The sequence below is a fragment of the Vespa velutina genome, chromosome 1 (genome assembly GCF_912470025.1).
Source record: "Vespa velutina chromosome 1, iVesVel2.1, whole genome shotgun sequence".
Taxonomy (NCBI): Eukaryota; Metazoa; Arthropoda; class Insecta; order Hymenoptera; family Vespidae; genus Vespa; species Vespa velutina.
In genome coordinates, this window is record NC_062188.1 from 16,997,539 (window position 1) to 17,009,908 (window position 12,370).

At 36.1% G+C, this 12,370-nt stretch overlaps 1 protein-coding gene across 8 annotated transcripts in view; it reads left to right on the forward strand.

Annotated features, from left to right (window-relative positions):
- The first annotated feature begins 1,580 nt into the window (after window positions 1-1,580).
- Window positions 1,581-12,370, forward strand: part of LOC124950285 — a 202,050-nt gene continuing 191,260 nt past the window's right edge. For 2 of the 8 annotated variants that reach the window (XR_007101310.1, XR_007101308.1), the window contains exons 1-2: window positions 1,581-2,218; window positions 2,796-3,411. The gene's annotated coding sequence lies outside the window, so the exon portion shown is untranslated. The remainder of the gene's footprint in view (window positions 2,219-2,795; window positions 3,412-12,370) is intronic. The other 6 variants (XR_007101309.1, XR_007101311.1, XR_007101320.1 and 3 more) reach the window with 4 other exon arrangements.

The window sequence follows — 12,370 nt, forward strand, 5'->3', positions numbered from 1 at the left end:
GCTTGGATATAACAAAAAAATTGGTTAAAAAATAGGATCGTTAGAGTTTGGAATGTTCGATAAAAATAACTGTTGAACGATTCAATAGAAAAATTCATCTTATGGTGATACGCGCATTTTATATGTTACACTCGAGCTCCTGTATTTCATGCAGTTAAATATTTATCGTTTTCCGCGTTGTAAATCAGTTCGTTACGATATACGCAATTCGCTCTTTCCTCCGCGAACCGTTTGAGTATCCTCCTACGTCGAAATAAATCGAGTAATCGACAGTCATCCCGAACGCTTGAACAGGGAACGATATCGTGTTACCCATTACGAATGTGTGCATTACAAATTACATATATTATGCCACGTAATGTATCGTACAATTAATTACAAGTTAAAACTCTAAACGTGAGAACGGATTTCGACAGCGAAACGCTGATACTTGGAAATCCGCGCGCCACTGTATAAATTACAAATAACGTTGAAAATCGATCGGTACGTATTTAAAGTATAGCTTTGCACGAGCTTTGCGATGCATCAAATCGCTCGTGGTTTTTAAAACCCGACACGTTTACCTGCTTGCTACGATGAAACGCGAGCTCGTTGTTAGAATATCTTCGATGTTCGATTCGTGCGGGTATTTTGTAGAGAACACGTATTGTCGAGCCATTCGAGAGCAATGAAAATAACGAGGCGTCGATTTTCTTTCGTTAAATAATTTACATGAATAATTTGTATTCTTTACCAAATCGACTATTTCTTTTTTTTTTTTTTTTTTTTTTTTTTTTTTTTTTTTTTATTTTTTTTTATCAAAATTATTACCATTCGATGATAGTCAAATTGAGAATCAAAAATGTATAGTCGAAATGAAGAAGACTAAAAACGTAAACTGATATGATATATCTATAAAATAATATTATTATAATATATATTCTCCTCTACTTATGTGTATGCGTTGAATAGATCATCGTTATCATCGTCATCATCGTCGTCGTCATCTTTGTGCACGTGCTGCTTAGATCCTTCTATCAAAAACTAGGCTGCTAGCGAAGAAACAAATCTTCTTCTCTAACTACAAGAAAAGTATGATTATCTGAAAAATATTACGGTAGCATCGAAGTTTGCATTTATTTAAAGACCAATGGAAAAAGTGGAAGAGGTGTTGCAGGAAAACGAAATCAACGAAAAGATTGATCCACTGTCAAGAGCGGCGTTCCCGCTAAATTGGCAACACCGCGTAGAGAGAGAACGGGCCTTAAATCCTCGGCCGACTGGCGTTTTGGGGGTGGTTTAGAGAGAGAGAGAGAGAGAGAGAGAGAGAGAGAGAGAAAGAGAGAGAGAGAAAGAGAGTAGGGAGAGGGATGAGGGCGAGAGGGTGAAGAAGAGGCGATCGGCACGAAGGGTAGCAAGAGAAGCAGATACCAAGTAGATGTCGAGGCGTAGACGAGGATGCTAGTGGTGGTAGGGTTGCTGGTGTTTGAGGGATGGAAGTAAGGGGTAAAAGGAAGGAAAGGGTGAGAGAGAGAGAGAGAGAGTGAGGATAGAGATAGAGAGAAAGAGGAAAGTACGGTTAGTAGGGTGGTGGAAGCGAGCCGAAGCGTGTTTCAGCTTGGCGCGGTGGAGAGAGCGTAGCGGCGGCGCGAGAGGGTGCGACGGTGGGGGTAACCGGTAGCTCGGACAGCTCCGTGCTTCTTCGGCGCGATTCGAGCGCTCAGTCCGACCCGGACGTCCGTGGGAGATGTGTCTGTCGCTTTTTCGCCGCCGGCACGTACGCACGCAAGGACGCACCGGTGTTGTTCGCGCACGTTGCTCTCGTCTTCAAATAATATAACAATCCTCGTTATAGGCCAATCGAACGAACGATTCTCGTCGTCCACGTTTTCCTTGAAAACGATCGCAGAGATTTTTCCTCTTTTTTTTTTTTCTCGCCCTCCCCTCAAATCGACGAGAAGAAAGGAAAAACAACAAAGGTCATCGTCGTCGTTCGTTTACATTATCGTTTACATCCCTCGCGGGACGCGCCAAACGACTCGCGTGACTTTTTCTCCTCTCGTTTATCTCAAAGGATATAATAATATTTAAGAGGATTCGAATTTTTTTGAGGGAAGAAAAAGGGAGAAAGAAAATTTCGTATTCGGAGTGTGATAGAACAGACCAGTAACAGAACGGACGAGCGAGAGTAGGTTGCTCGAGAGAGAAAAGGTGCATCGAGGGACGAAGAAGTTTTAAGGTGTGTGTGTGTGTGTGTGTGTGTGTGTATGTGTGTTTGCGTGTGTGTATGTACGCGCGCGTGTGCGTGTGTGCATGTGTGAGTGAATGTGTATGCGTGTGTGAGACAGAAAGAGAGATAGATAAAGGAGAAAAAGAGAGAGAGAGAGAGAGAGAGAGAGAGAGAGAGACGAAGATAAAAGATCGTTGCTCGAGAAGGGGGAGGGAAAACGAAGAAAAAGCTATCTCTCTCTCTCTCTCTCTCTCTCTTTCTTTCTCTTTCTCGCTCTCGTTCTCGCTCTCTTGGCTGCCTCCGCCGGCTTTCCACGACCACGAATCGATACCACGCGACTGTCGCCTCGCTCGTTTCCCCGCGTATATTATACATCCATCTCTCTTTATACCCTCCTTCTCTCCTTGTCCGTTTTTCTCTCTTTTTCACAATTTACTTTCCTCTTTCTATATATTTTCCCTATCTCTTTTCTTTTCTTTTTTCTTTTCTTTTCTTTTCTTCTTTTTATATCTTTCATACACAAATCCGTCTTTCGAAGATATCAAAAATCTAATGTCTTATTTTCCCTCTTTAATTTTTTTGACAGTGCGACGGATATTCAACTACGACGTCCATCTTTGATTTTTTACGATTTATTATTATACCATGAAAGACGACGGGCACGACGGATTCAAAGTATAATTTCAAGAATTGAAGAAAGGATGATGAAAAAAATAAGGGTTGAAGAGTTATTACCGTGAAAGAAAGAGAGAGAGAGAGAGAGAGAGAGAAAGAGAAAAAAGAGGGAGAGAGAGAGAGAGAGAGATGAGAGAGAAAGAGTGAGAAAGAGAAGGAGAGACGACTGAAAGTGTCGAAGGTTTTTTTGTTCGAGCGACTACACGAAGGGCGACGAAGGAAAACGAAGTTCGGGCGAATGTATAAAGGAGTGAAAGAGAGGAAAGAGAGGAAAAAAAGATAGAGAAAGGCTAAGGAAGGAAATAGAAATATAGAGATTCGTGGTTCCGGTTAGTTTCTACTGTGTGTCACGTGACCTTATAAAGGATATTTACTGTGCTTCGTGTTTTTTTTTTTTTTTACGACGATCGTGCTTGCTTTCTTCGTCGTCCTGTTGAGAAAAGAGAAAAAGAGGCTCTGGCTTTATTTCTTCGTTTAAGAGACATCAAGACTACTTCTTTATTGAAATCTGCGTTCTACTTGGAAAAGTAAGTACTTTGAAATTCTTTCGTTTTTCTGTCTCTTCGTCTCTTGTCTTAATTTTTTCTCCATTTATTTTTTCTTCTTTTTTCTTTTTTTTTCTCTTTTTTTTTTCTTTTTTTTTTCTGACAGAGACAGTATATTATCAACAATTAAAATTCCCGATAAGAGTATACATAAAGGAATAATTTATTCGAAAATGTATAAATTTATTTAACATCGATGCGATCTCTAACATGTGTTATGTTTATATGTATAAGAAGATTCAATAACAAAATATTTTTAATTTGTAAACATTGTAAATAGTCCTACTATCGAACTTGACATTTCATTTTAAGTATATAATAGGAAAATTTTATCGTATCTCTGTTATCTTGGCAAAGTATCAATGGTCTTTTTTAAAAAAAAAAAAGGAAAAAAAAAGCAAGAAAAAGAAGCGGAACGTTCATCGAGCCGAGTTTTCGAATGACTATGTGACTTATCTTCAATTAATTTCTATCATCGCAATACCATTTGTATCGATTACGTTGAATATATCTACCTATTTCTGGTAACGAAATTTTCAATGTCGTATCCCTGAGAAAAAAAAAAAAGGTTAATCGGCAGATTTTCTTACTTTTATCGCAAAAGCTTTCAGAAACTTTACGACTACTTCGAGAGCATCGGCGGACATTAGATTTGATTTTCTTTGCGTTCTCCCGGAACTCTGTACTATCGTAAAAGTAAAAATATCGAGACATAAAAGGGACGGGGAAAGGGTATCGAGAATAAAAAGCGGTACCTTCGGAATTCGATTCTCAGAAATCAACGTATGTAAGAATGTATTGCGTCGCGATAAGGAAATACGAAGGAAGGAATAGAAAGACCATTTCCGTCTTGTTGAAGCTCGATACCTCGTTGTTGGTTATATCGACAGTCGAAGCATATCACTACACTCTCCTTATTTTTATAACATCCGGAAAGAGGAAAAACGTTTCCATTGAAATCGTATCAATTGCATAATGCTTTTAATGGATCCGTTCATTTACTTTCGAGTAATCATAAAAACCTCTTTCCACGCATTAACCATTTCATTCGATGTTTTGAAAATATGACTTTAAATCGAAAATAATTCACATATTCATGTTTCTTCGTATGAATGAAAATGAAAATATAAGAACGTTCAAATTAACCTTGTGTTTATTTTCAAAGATTTAAATGGAGAACGTTATAGATAGCGAAGCGACTTATTAAGAATTATTAGTTCATAAAGAGCGTTAATACGAGACATAAATGATACGTTTGTTGTATATCATACGCGTTGAATAGCCGAAGTAAAAAAAGAACGTCTAGGTCGACATATGCGGGCGTCTATACTAGTCTCACTATACTTACTTTTCTTTCTTTCTTTCTTTTTATTTTCTCTCTCTCTCTCTTTCTTTCAAATTAATTCGACGAAGATTTACTGCCTCATTAATAAACAAACACGTAGTGTATTGTCGGTGGCCTTTACATACATATTGCGTAGGTTAATCTAATTTATATATTCTTTTGAATATCGATAGGTAAGATTAAACGATTGTCGACGAATGAGAGATAGATAGATAGATAGAGAGAGAGAGGGAGAGAGAGAGAGAGAGAGTGAGTTTTGTTAAAAGTTATAGAAATAGAATAAGAAAATAAGAAAGGAAACTTTGAAAATATCTAGTCAGAAGTGAAGCACGGACGAATGTAGATAAATCGGATCAGATTTTCTTATCGCAAATCTGTTTCGTCGAGAAGGAAATTGGTTCCAGTAGAAAAATGTCTTTAAAGGTGTTATCGATTTACGTGATCGATGGAACGAACGATGATTCGAAATATGACACCGATCTTCTTGGATAGGAAAATATGATCTATTGCCTTTAGGATTTTAAAGGTATCTTTTTGATACGAATCTGACATTTATATTTCTTCTTTCATGGATATAACTTAGATCAATGATAAGAATAATAATTATATATTAATAAATAATTAAAGGATCATTGTGATGTTAAGATAATTTTTTAAATATTTCATATTGCATTAATCACTTTCACGTGTATTATAATAAATTATTACTTTTTTATTATTTTATTTTTCTTTTTTTTTTTTTTATCCTCTCTTGTAAATTTCTAATCGAAATAAATAAAACTCGAGTTGAATGTACCAGGCATTATTTAAGATGGCATTAGTCAATGTATTATAGCAGTCTTTTCTTCCCGATTCTATTTCTCGCTTTATCCAGCGACTTTTGATACGAAGCCACGGTGGTATACGAAGATACGGGGCCAACGGTGGCCGTATTTATTTCTACGATGTAGGAAACGTCGAAGGGGGACTGTGCAACTTCGACTTAGATTCTGTCAACTTTGTTCGAAACTACGCATCGAGATATAGAAAGTTCTCTTGCGTTCTGTGCTGCTCCCAGGGTGTACTTTAACTCGTCTTATAGTGCAAGAGGACAATATTGACTTGGCCGTTCTTCTCTTGTCGTTAACTTTATTTCAAGGACTTCCGTTATCGGTAACCCCAGGTATAGTTTTAACAATGTCTTTTTATATAGGTACATATTTTCATTGAATACAAAGTTCATCTAAAAATGTGTGATTCAATTTTATTATCAGGGAGAGCTTTATTTTTTCTTTTTTTTTTCATTAATTCTATTATATACAATAATCTTCGTAATACGAAATTTTGAATTCGTCAGATTAGATAAAACGTAAGATATCCTTCGTTTAGATTTTGTCTACGTGTAAATGAAGAGAACATGGGACGTTGATCGTAGAAATTAATTATGCCGAGAGAATTACGTTCCTTTCTTATCTCGACCGACCTTTCTCACTATAAAGATCATTGTTCAGGTAATAAAAGAGAAAGAAAGATATATCTTGGAATTTTAACGAAGGCGAGGACTTATTTCGGGCATCTTAATATCTGTCACTTATATCTACCAAATATTAAGAAAGAGCAAGATTTAAACATAATGTTCACGTATTCGCGAGCTTATTTAAATAGCATATAAAACGTTTCTCTCTATAGAGAAATTCACGGATACGTGGTATCCGAATTTGGGTAGGTACATTAAGGAAGGGATGAAATCGTCGTCGAGTCAACTGGAGAATGAGAAGGGAAGATGTAGAGTTAGGTAGAAGATGATAGAGGGGTAGAGAAGAGGGATGAGCCTTCAAACGAGGCATAAAATCGGAGATGAGTCCGTCCTCGCGAAACGAGTTGCTACCGTCGAGTAAAGAGAAGAAAGGAAGAAGAAAGAGATAAAAGGAGATGGAAAATGTTTTGGTAAGAGAGAGACGAAGACGGATGGATGAGCGAATAGACGGCATGGAAAGAGAAGAAGGGTAGCAAGAGAAACGTTTCAAGGGGTGAGTGGGTGGCTCATCATCCATGGTGTATACCATTCATTCATGAGATGCATTAATCAATGTAAAAGAATCGTCCTCGCTTTTACTCTTTTGTCGTTAGTAAAATCTGAACACAGATATACATATATCATGTATATGTATATGTGTCGAGTAAGCAGACGCGTTTACACGAAACTTCTCTTCTTTCTCTCTCACTCTTCATTCGAGTGCCGCCCACTGCGAAACGAGCCGCGGGACAGCGATAACAATGGGGCTGTTTTTACGAACGTTACCTTTCTCTCTTTCTCTCTCTTTTTTCTTTCTCCAGAGCTATCCTCTCTCTCTCTCTCTCTCTCTCTCTCTCTCTTTTTCTCTCTCTTTCTCCTTTCGTTTTCCCCCTTCTTCCTATACTGTCCACACCCTCCGTTCTCGACGCACGAATTAATAACCATTCCAAACGGCTTCGCCGGCGCTTCGGAATTAAAATATCTTTGCTGTGAGTGGCTCGCCCGACAAATCCGCATAGGGAACGTGTATGAGAGAGAAAGAGAAATAGATAGATAGATAGAGAGAGAGAGAGAGAGAGAGAGAGAGAGAGAGGTGAAAGGGACATTTTGGGGCAAGGACGGGATTGCCCGCGAGAATTAATCACTCGTCCAATTCTCAGCGAAATCACAGCGTGTAATCACCGCTGCTAGATTTGTTATTAGCGAGCACGACGTGCCTTACGCGCTATCAAAAGTACACCGGTCGAAATGTTTAACATGTGTATATAGAATTCTATATGTTTGCTCTCGAATGTAATATTTTTAATTAATCGGCAAAAGATTATTATTTATCAAATATTTATCGATTGGTAATATTTTGATTTATTCGAAATATCAATAATTAATATTATACAAAGACAAAAGACGATAATATCGATAAAAGAGATATTTTTAGATTCTGATAAATATGTCGGAAGATTAGACTTTTGAAATTGCAAATGTGTCCAGTTCGTGGATATACCATAGAAGTTTTAAAAAGTAGAAGTCGACAACCGTGAAGAGAAGACTAAGAGCCGGGCTCCATTCCAAGAAAGAATCGCGTGATATTACCTGACCGTGTGTGCGAACATGTGAGACAGAAAGAGTAGGTGGGAAGAGGGAGGCAAGATGAAGTAGCAGAGTGTGATGGAAGGAAGGAAGGAAGGAAGGAAGGAAGGAAGGAAGGAAGGAAGGAAGGAAGGAAGGAAGGGAGGGAGGGAGGGAGGGAAAAGATATAGAGGAATGAAAAGAAGTATAAATCGTGAAAGAGACGAAGAGAGAGAGAGAGAGAGAGGGAGAGAGAGAGAGAGGGAGAGAGAGAGAGAGAGGGAGAGAAAGAGAGATAAGACCTCGTTATGAATTCCGGTAGCGTAGCGGGCAGGACATCCTCATTGGCCGAAGTGTCCTGCAAGATACGAAATAATGTCGACGCGTATCCTGAAACGCGAGGATAACTTATCCCGTCCACGCTTCGTGGAATTTCTCCCTGCTATCTGCCTCTCGAAACTCTCCTATCTCTACTTCCGTGAACTCGCGTCGCAGCTTCCAATTTCGTAAACGTTTCTACTCGATTCACTCACTCACAAACTCTCCTCTCTCTCTCTCTCTCAAAAACCCTTTCTTTCCTTCCTCTCATCCTTTTCTCTTTTCTTTTCTTTTCTTTTCTTTTATTTTTCTTCTTTTCTTCTTTCTTTCCTCCGTTTAGTCCCACGAAACCTTTAAATCTGTCAGAGACTTTTCCCTCTCGAACGCCACTCGTTACGTTCAAACTGCTCACGGAAAGATTCTAATCTCGATGTCCGTTTTTCACTTTGCAAAAATTCCAGTTATGTAATTCGATCGTACGACTTTGTAAATTGAAAATTACTGTCTATCCTAATTTTATAATAGACTTTTTCTTTCTTTTCCTCATCCCTCCTTTTTCTCGTTTCTTTTCATTCGAATCATTATCCGTTGAAAGAATTGTAGATGTATCCCTTAAAAAAAAAAAAAAAAAAAAAAATAAAAAAGAAAAGAAAAATTTCATCCGATTCTTTCACAATTGACCTTCGAATTTCGATCGTTAACGTATTGTGTGTGTTCGTCAAAGAGAAACTTCGCAGGGAACGAATTTTGTAGGTATTCGAAAGGAGAGACCGAGTCCTCTCTCTCTCTCTCTCTTCCCCCTCTTTCTTTCTTTTTGAAGAGCGCAACAAACTACATTGTAAAGGAATAAAGAGGGTCGAATAAACGTTTTACGGTCCAGCTTGACGCCCTTTTCAGAATCGGCGCCCTCGAGCCACGCGCCAACTTTCCTCAGACCCTTTACGTCCTTGCTACGTGAATCGGCCATTAGGCTTATTTTTTTAATCTCTCGTTGGACACAATGTAGCAGGGCCCTTTTATCGGTACTTACACTTGTCAGAAATCATTCATTCCTTCTCTATTCTCTTTGCCCTTTCCAACATTATCTTATTTTTCTCTTCATCAATTCCGATGTTACTATCGGTTCTTAATTAAAAATCCCTTTTTAACGATAACGTAAAACGTCGATTTAAGCATGTCGATACAATTGACGATATCATTATTTTTTTTTTTTTTTTTTTATTTACTTATCGAGCATACAAATGTAATTGTTTTTCGATTAACTTTCTAACGTTATAAACTTATTTGAACTAAGCCATTTTATCGGCTTTCATTTCGATGGAAAATCCTTTTATTATATTGTACGTTAGTATAATCGTAATAATGTAAAAATATTTTTTTGAAATATAAATAAACATTAATCGAACTTATAATTCGAGTGAATTGGCGTGTCAACATTTCAGCTGGTACCTTTGGACAGGCCAATTGGATGCTTTTATAAAACGAATATGATTATTGTAACGGTAGACAGCATTTGATAACATTAGAGCATTTTACTCGTAAAAGTTAGAAATTCTCTTTTGTCAATATGACAATTGATAAAATGACATTTTGATAATATCGGTAATGTGCGTATGCGTATGTGCATTTGTTGTGTATATATGTAACAGTTGTTTTTGATCTTGGTGTAACTATGTATTTATATTTCGACGAGTTAATCTTTATATGTTTTGCTTGCTCTGTAACGTGTAATTTCGTCAATCATATATAGGTCATCAATGCGTATACAGGAACAATACGTAGATGAAGATAGTTACGATCGATCTTTCATGAGAGATTTCGAATTTATTATATTATTAGAATATTAAAAGGATCTAATGCAAGCAGAATACGTGAGATCTTTGAATGGATTCGAATAATAGATCTTGGTACAATCGATGTTAACATATTTTGGTTTGAAATTTTAACAATCTTTTAAGCTACGATTACATTAATTATTAATATTTTGTTTTAATATTTTTATTAATAACGTTTATTGCAATTTAGAATTAATATAGATCAATGTTTAAATAGATCGTATTTAACATTTTAATGCAAAAATAGTAAGGACTATCAGAACTAAAAGATTATAATATATATAATATAATATATATATATATATATTTATATTATATTATATTTAGTATTTAATCAAAGTGCGGTAAAGATGAAAGCAATCACCCCTATGAAAGGGAACTTAATAGAATTTACAAATAAATGATATTTCGTTTCGTTTCTTTAACGCGCCTGGTACATACTCGCGACCTTTATCTTTTTATAATTATACAACTTCAATGACTTAACTCTCAAATGAAATGACATAAGACATTATTTTTACAAACATTTGAATTTAACAATTGAAAAAAGCTGTCATATAATTCGATCCAGACAGCAATTGCTTGTACACTGACGTCTTACACTTGAATTGGAAATTAATAACATTCGAAAGAATTTCGTGAAAAAAAAAAGAAAGAAAATGAAAAAGAAAAAGAAAAAGAAAAAAAAAGAAAATAAAAATAAAGAAGATAAAAGTAAATATTAAAAACAGAACGATACTTTTACATGAACGGGGGTTAAGTGACAAGGGAGAAAATACGTAAATGTATCTACATGCGTGACGGTCGCATAATATGTTGAAATGAAAAATTATGATTTTATAAACATTCGTTGAATTTTTGCCATAGAAATTTCCAAGGTACTTTATATTTTTGACTATGGATCTATAGAGAGATGAAAGATGAAAAGAAGAGTAGGTATACAACTTCCGTTGGTTACAGAGGGAGCGCGCGCATTCGCGACCGAGAAGTCGACTCGCGCCGATGAAAAATTCACGTCGGCGATAACTCGAGCGTTGCATTTTTCATAGAGCCGCAAAACTTTCTTATCCGCCCCTCGTACCTCGTGTCGTTTTCTTTCCACCTCATTCTTCTCTCTCTCTCTCTCTCTCTTTCTTTGCTTTTCGTTTCCATGTTCTGTATATGTTCGTTTTACCCTCTTTGTGTTCATTCTCTCATGCTACTATATTCCGAAGACTATACGCGTCTTTCTAGCTGGATAAACTATTTCTTCTTCTTCTTCTTCTTCTTCTTCTTTTTCTTCTTTTTTTTTCATTTTATTCTTCTTCTTCTTCACGATTTTTCCTTGGATTTTTTCATCTCCAATTGACTTTCGAACGATTCTAATCTTCGTGCGATATCATACGTTGTAAGAATATTAAAGAGAGAGAGAGAGAGAGAGAGAGAGAGAGAGAGAGAGAAAGGTATAATACTATTTTATCCCTCGTTTTAAATGCATATAATAATACTGTGATTGTAATAATAGCTTACATTGTATATTAATTATAGCATAATTTATAACCTGACATTTTAATATTTATTCAAAAATAATTTGTCTTTCTTTCGAATCCTTTAAATTTCAAAAATAAATAAAACTCATACACACATATATATATATATATATATATATATATATATATGCATATACTTTTTTTTGTTTTGTTATAATAGAAATTTTCAGGCAATAATTGACGTAAGTTGATCGAACGAAAAATTGAAAATTACTTTAACGTCAGAGTTTCTTTTTCGAGATTATCGATAGAGCTCGAAGTAAAAAATTGAAATCTTGTTCTCTTTAACAACAAAGGAGACGTTCGATAGGATTATTGTTAACATTTAAATTAACGTTCGTCCATTTTTTCTCTTTCTTTCTTTCTTTCTCTCTTTCTTTCTTGTTTTCTTTATTTTCTTTTCTTTTTTATTTTCCCTTTTATTTTTTTTTTTTTTTGTTAACCACTACCCTAGTCCGACTTTCGTACCTCTGGCATTATTCTTCCATTATCGAGAATTCCTTGGAGAATACTCATACTTTTTCCTTGGAATGAAAGAGAAGAAGAAGAAGAAGAAGAAGAAGAAGAAGAAGAAAAAGAAGAAAAAGAAGAAGAAGAAAGCGAAGTAGAAGAGGTAAAGAAGAACGTCTTCAAACGACACTTCTTGCTTGTGGTTTTAGACGAAGAAAGAAAAGAAGAGAAAGAGAAACAGTTCACGAGACGAGTTTTGTATTCCTTCTCTCTCTCTCTCTCTCTCTCTCTCTCTCTCTCTCTCTATTTCTGTCCTTCTCTTTATTTCTATATTTCTGTCTCTTTCTATCCCTCCCTCTTCCTTTCTCTCTCTCTCTCTCTCTTTTTCTATTTCTGTCCTTCT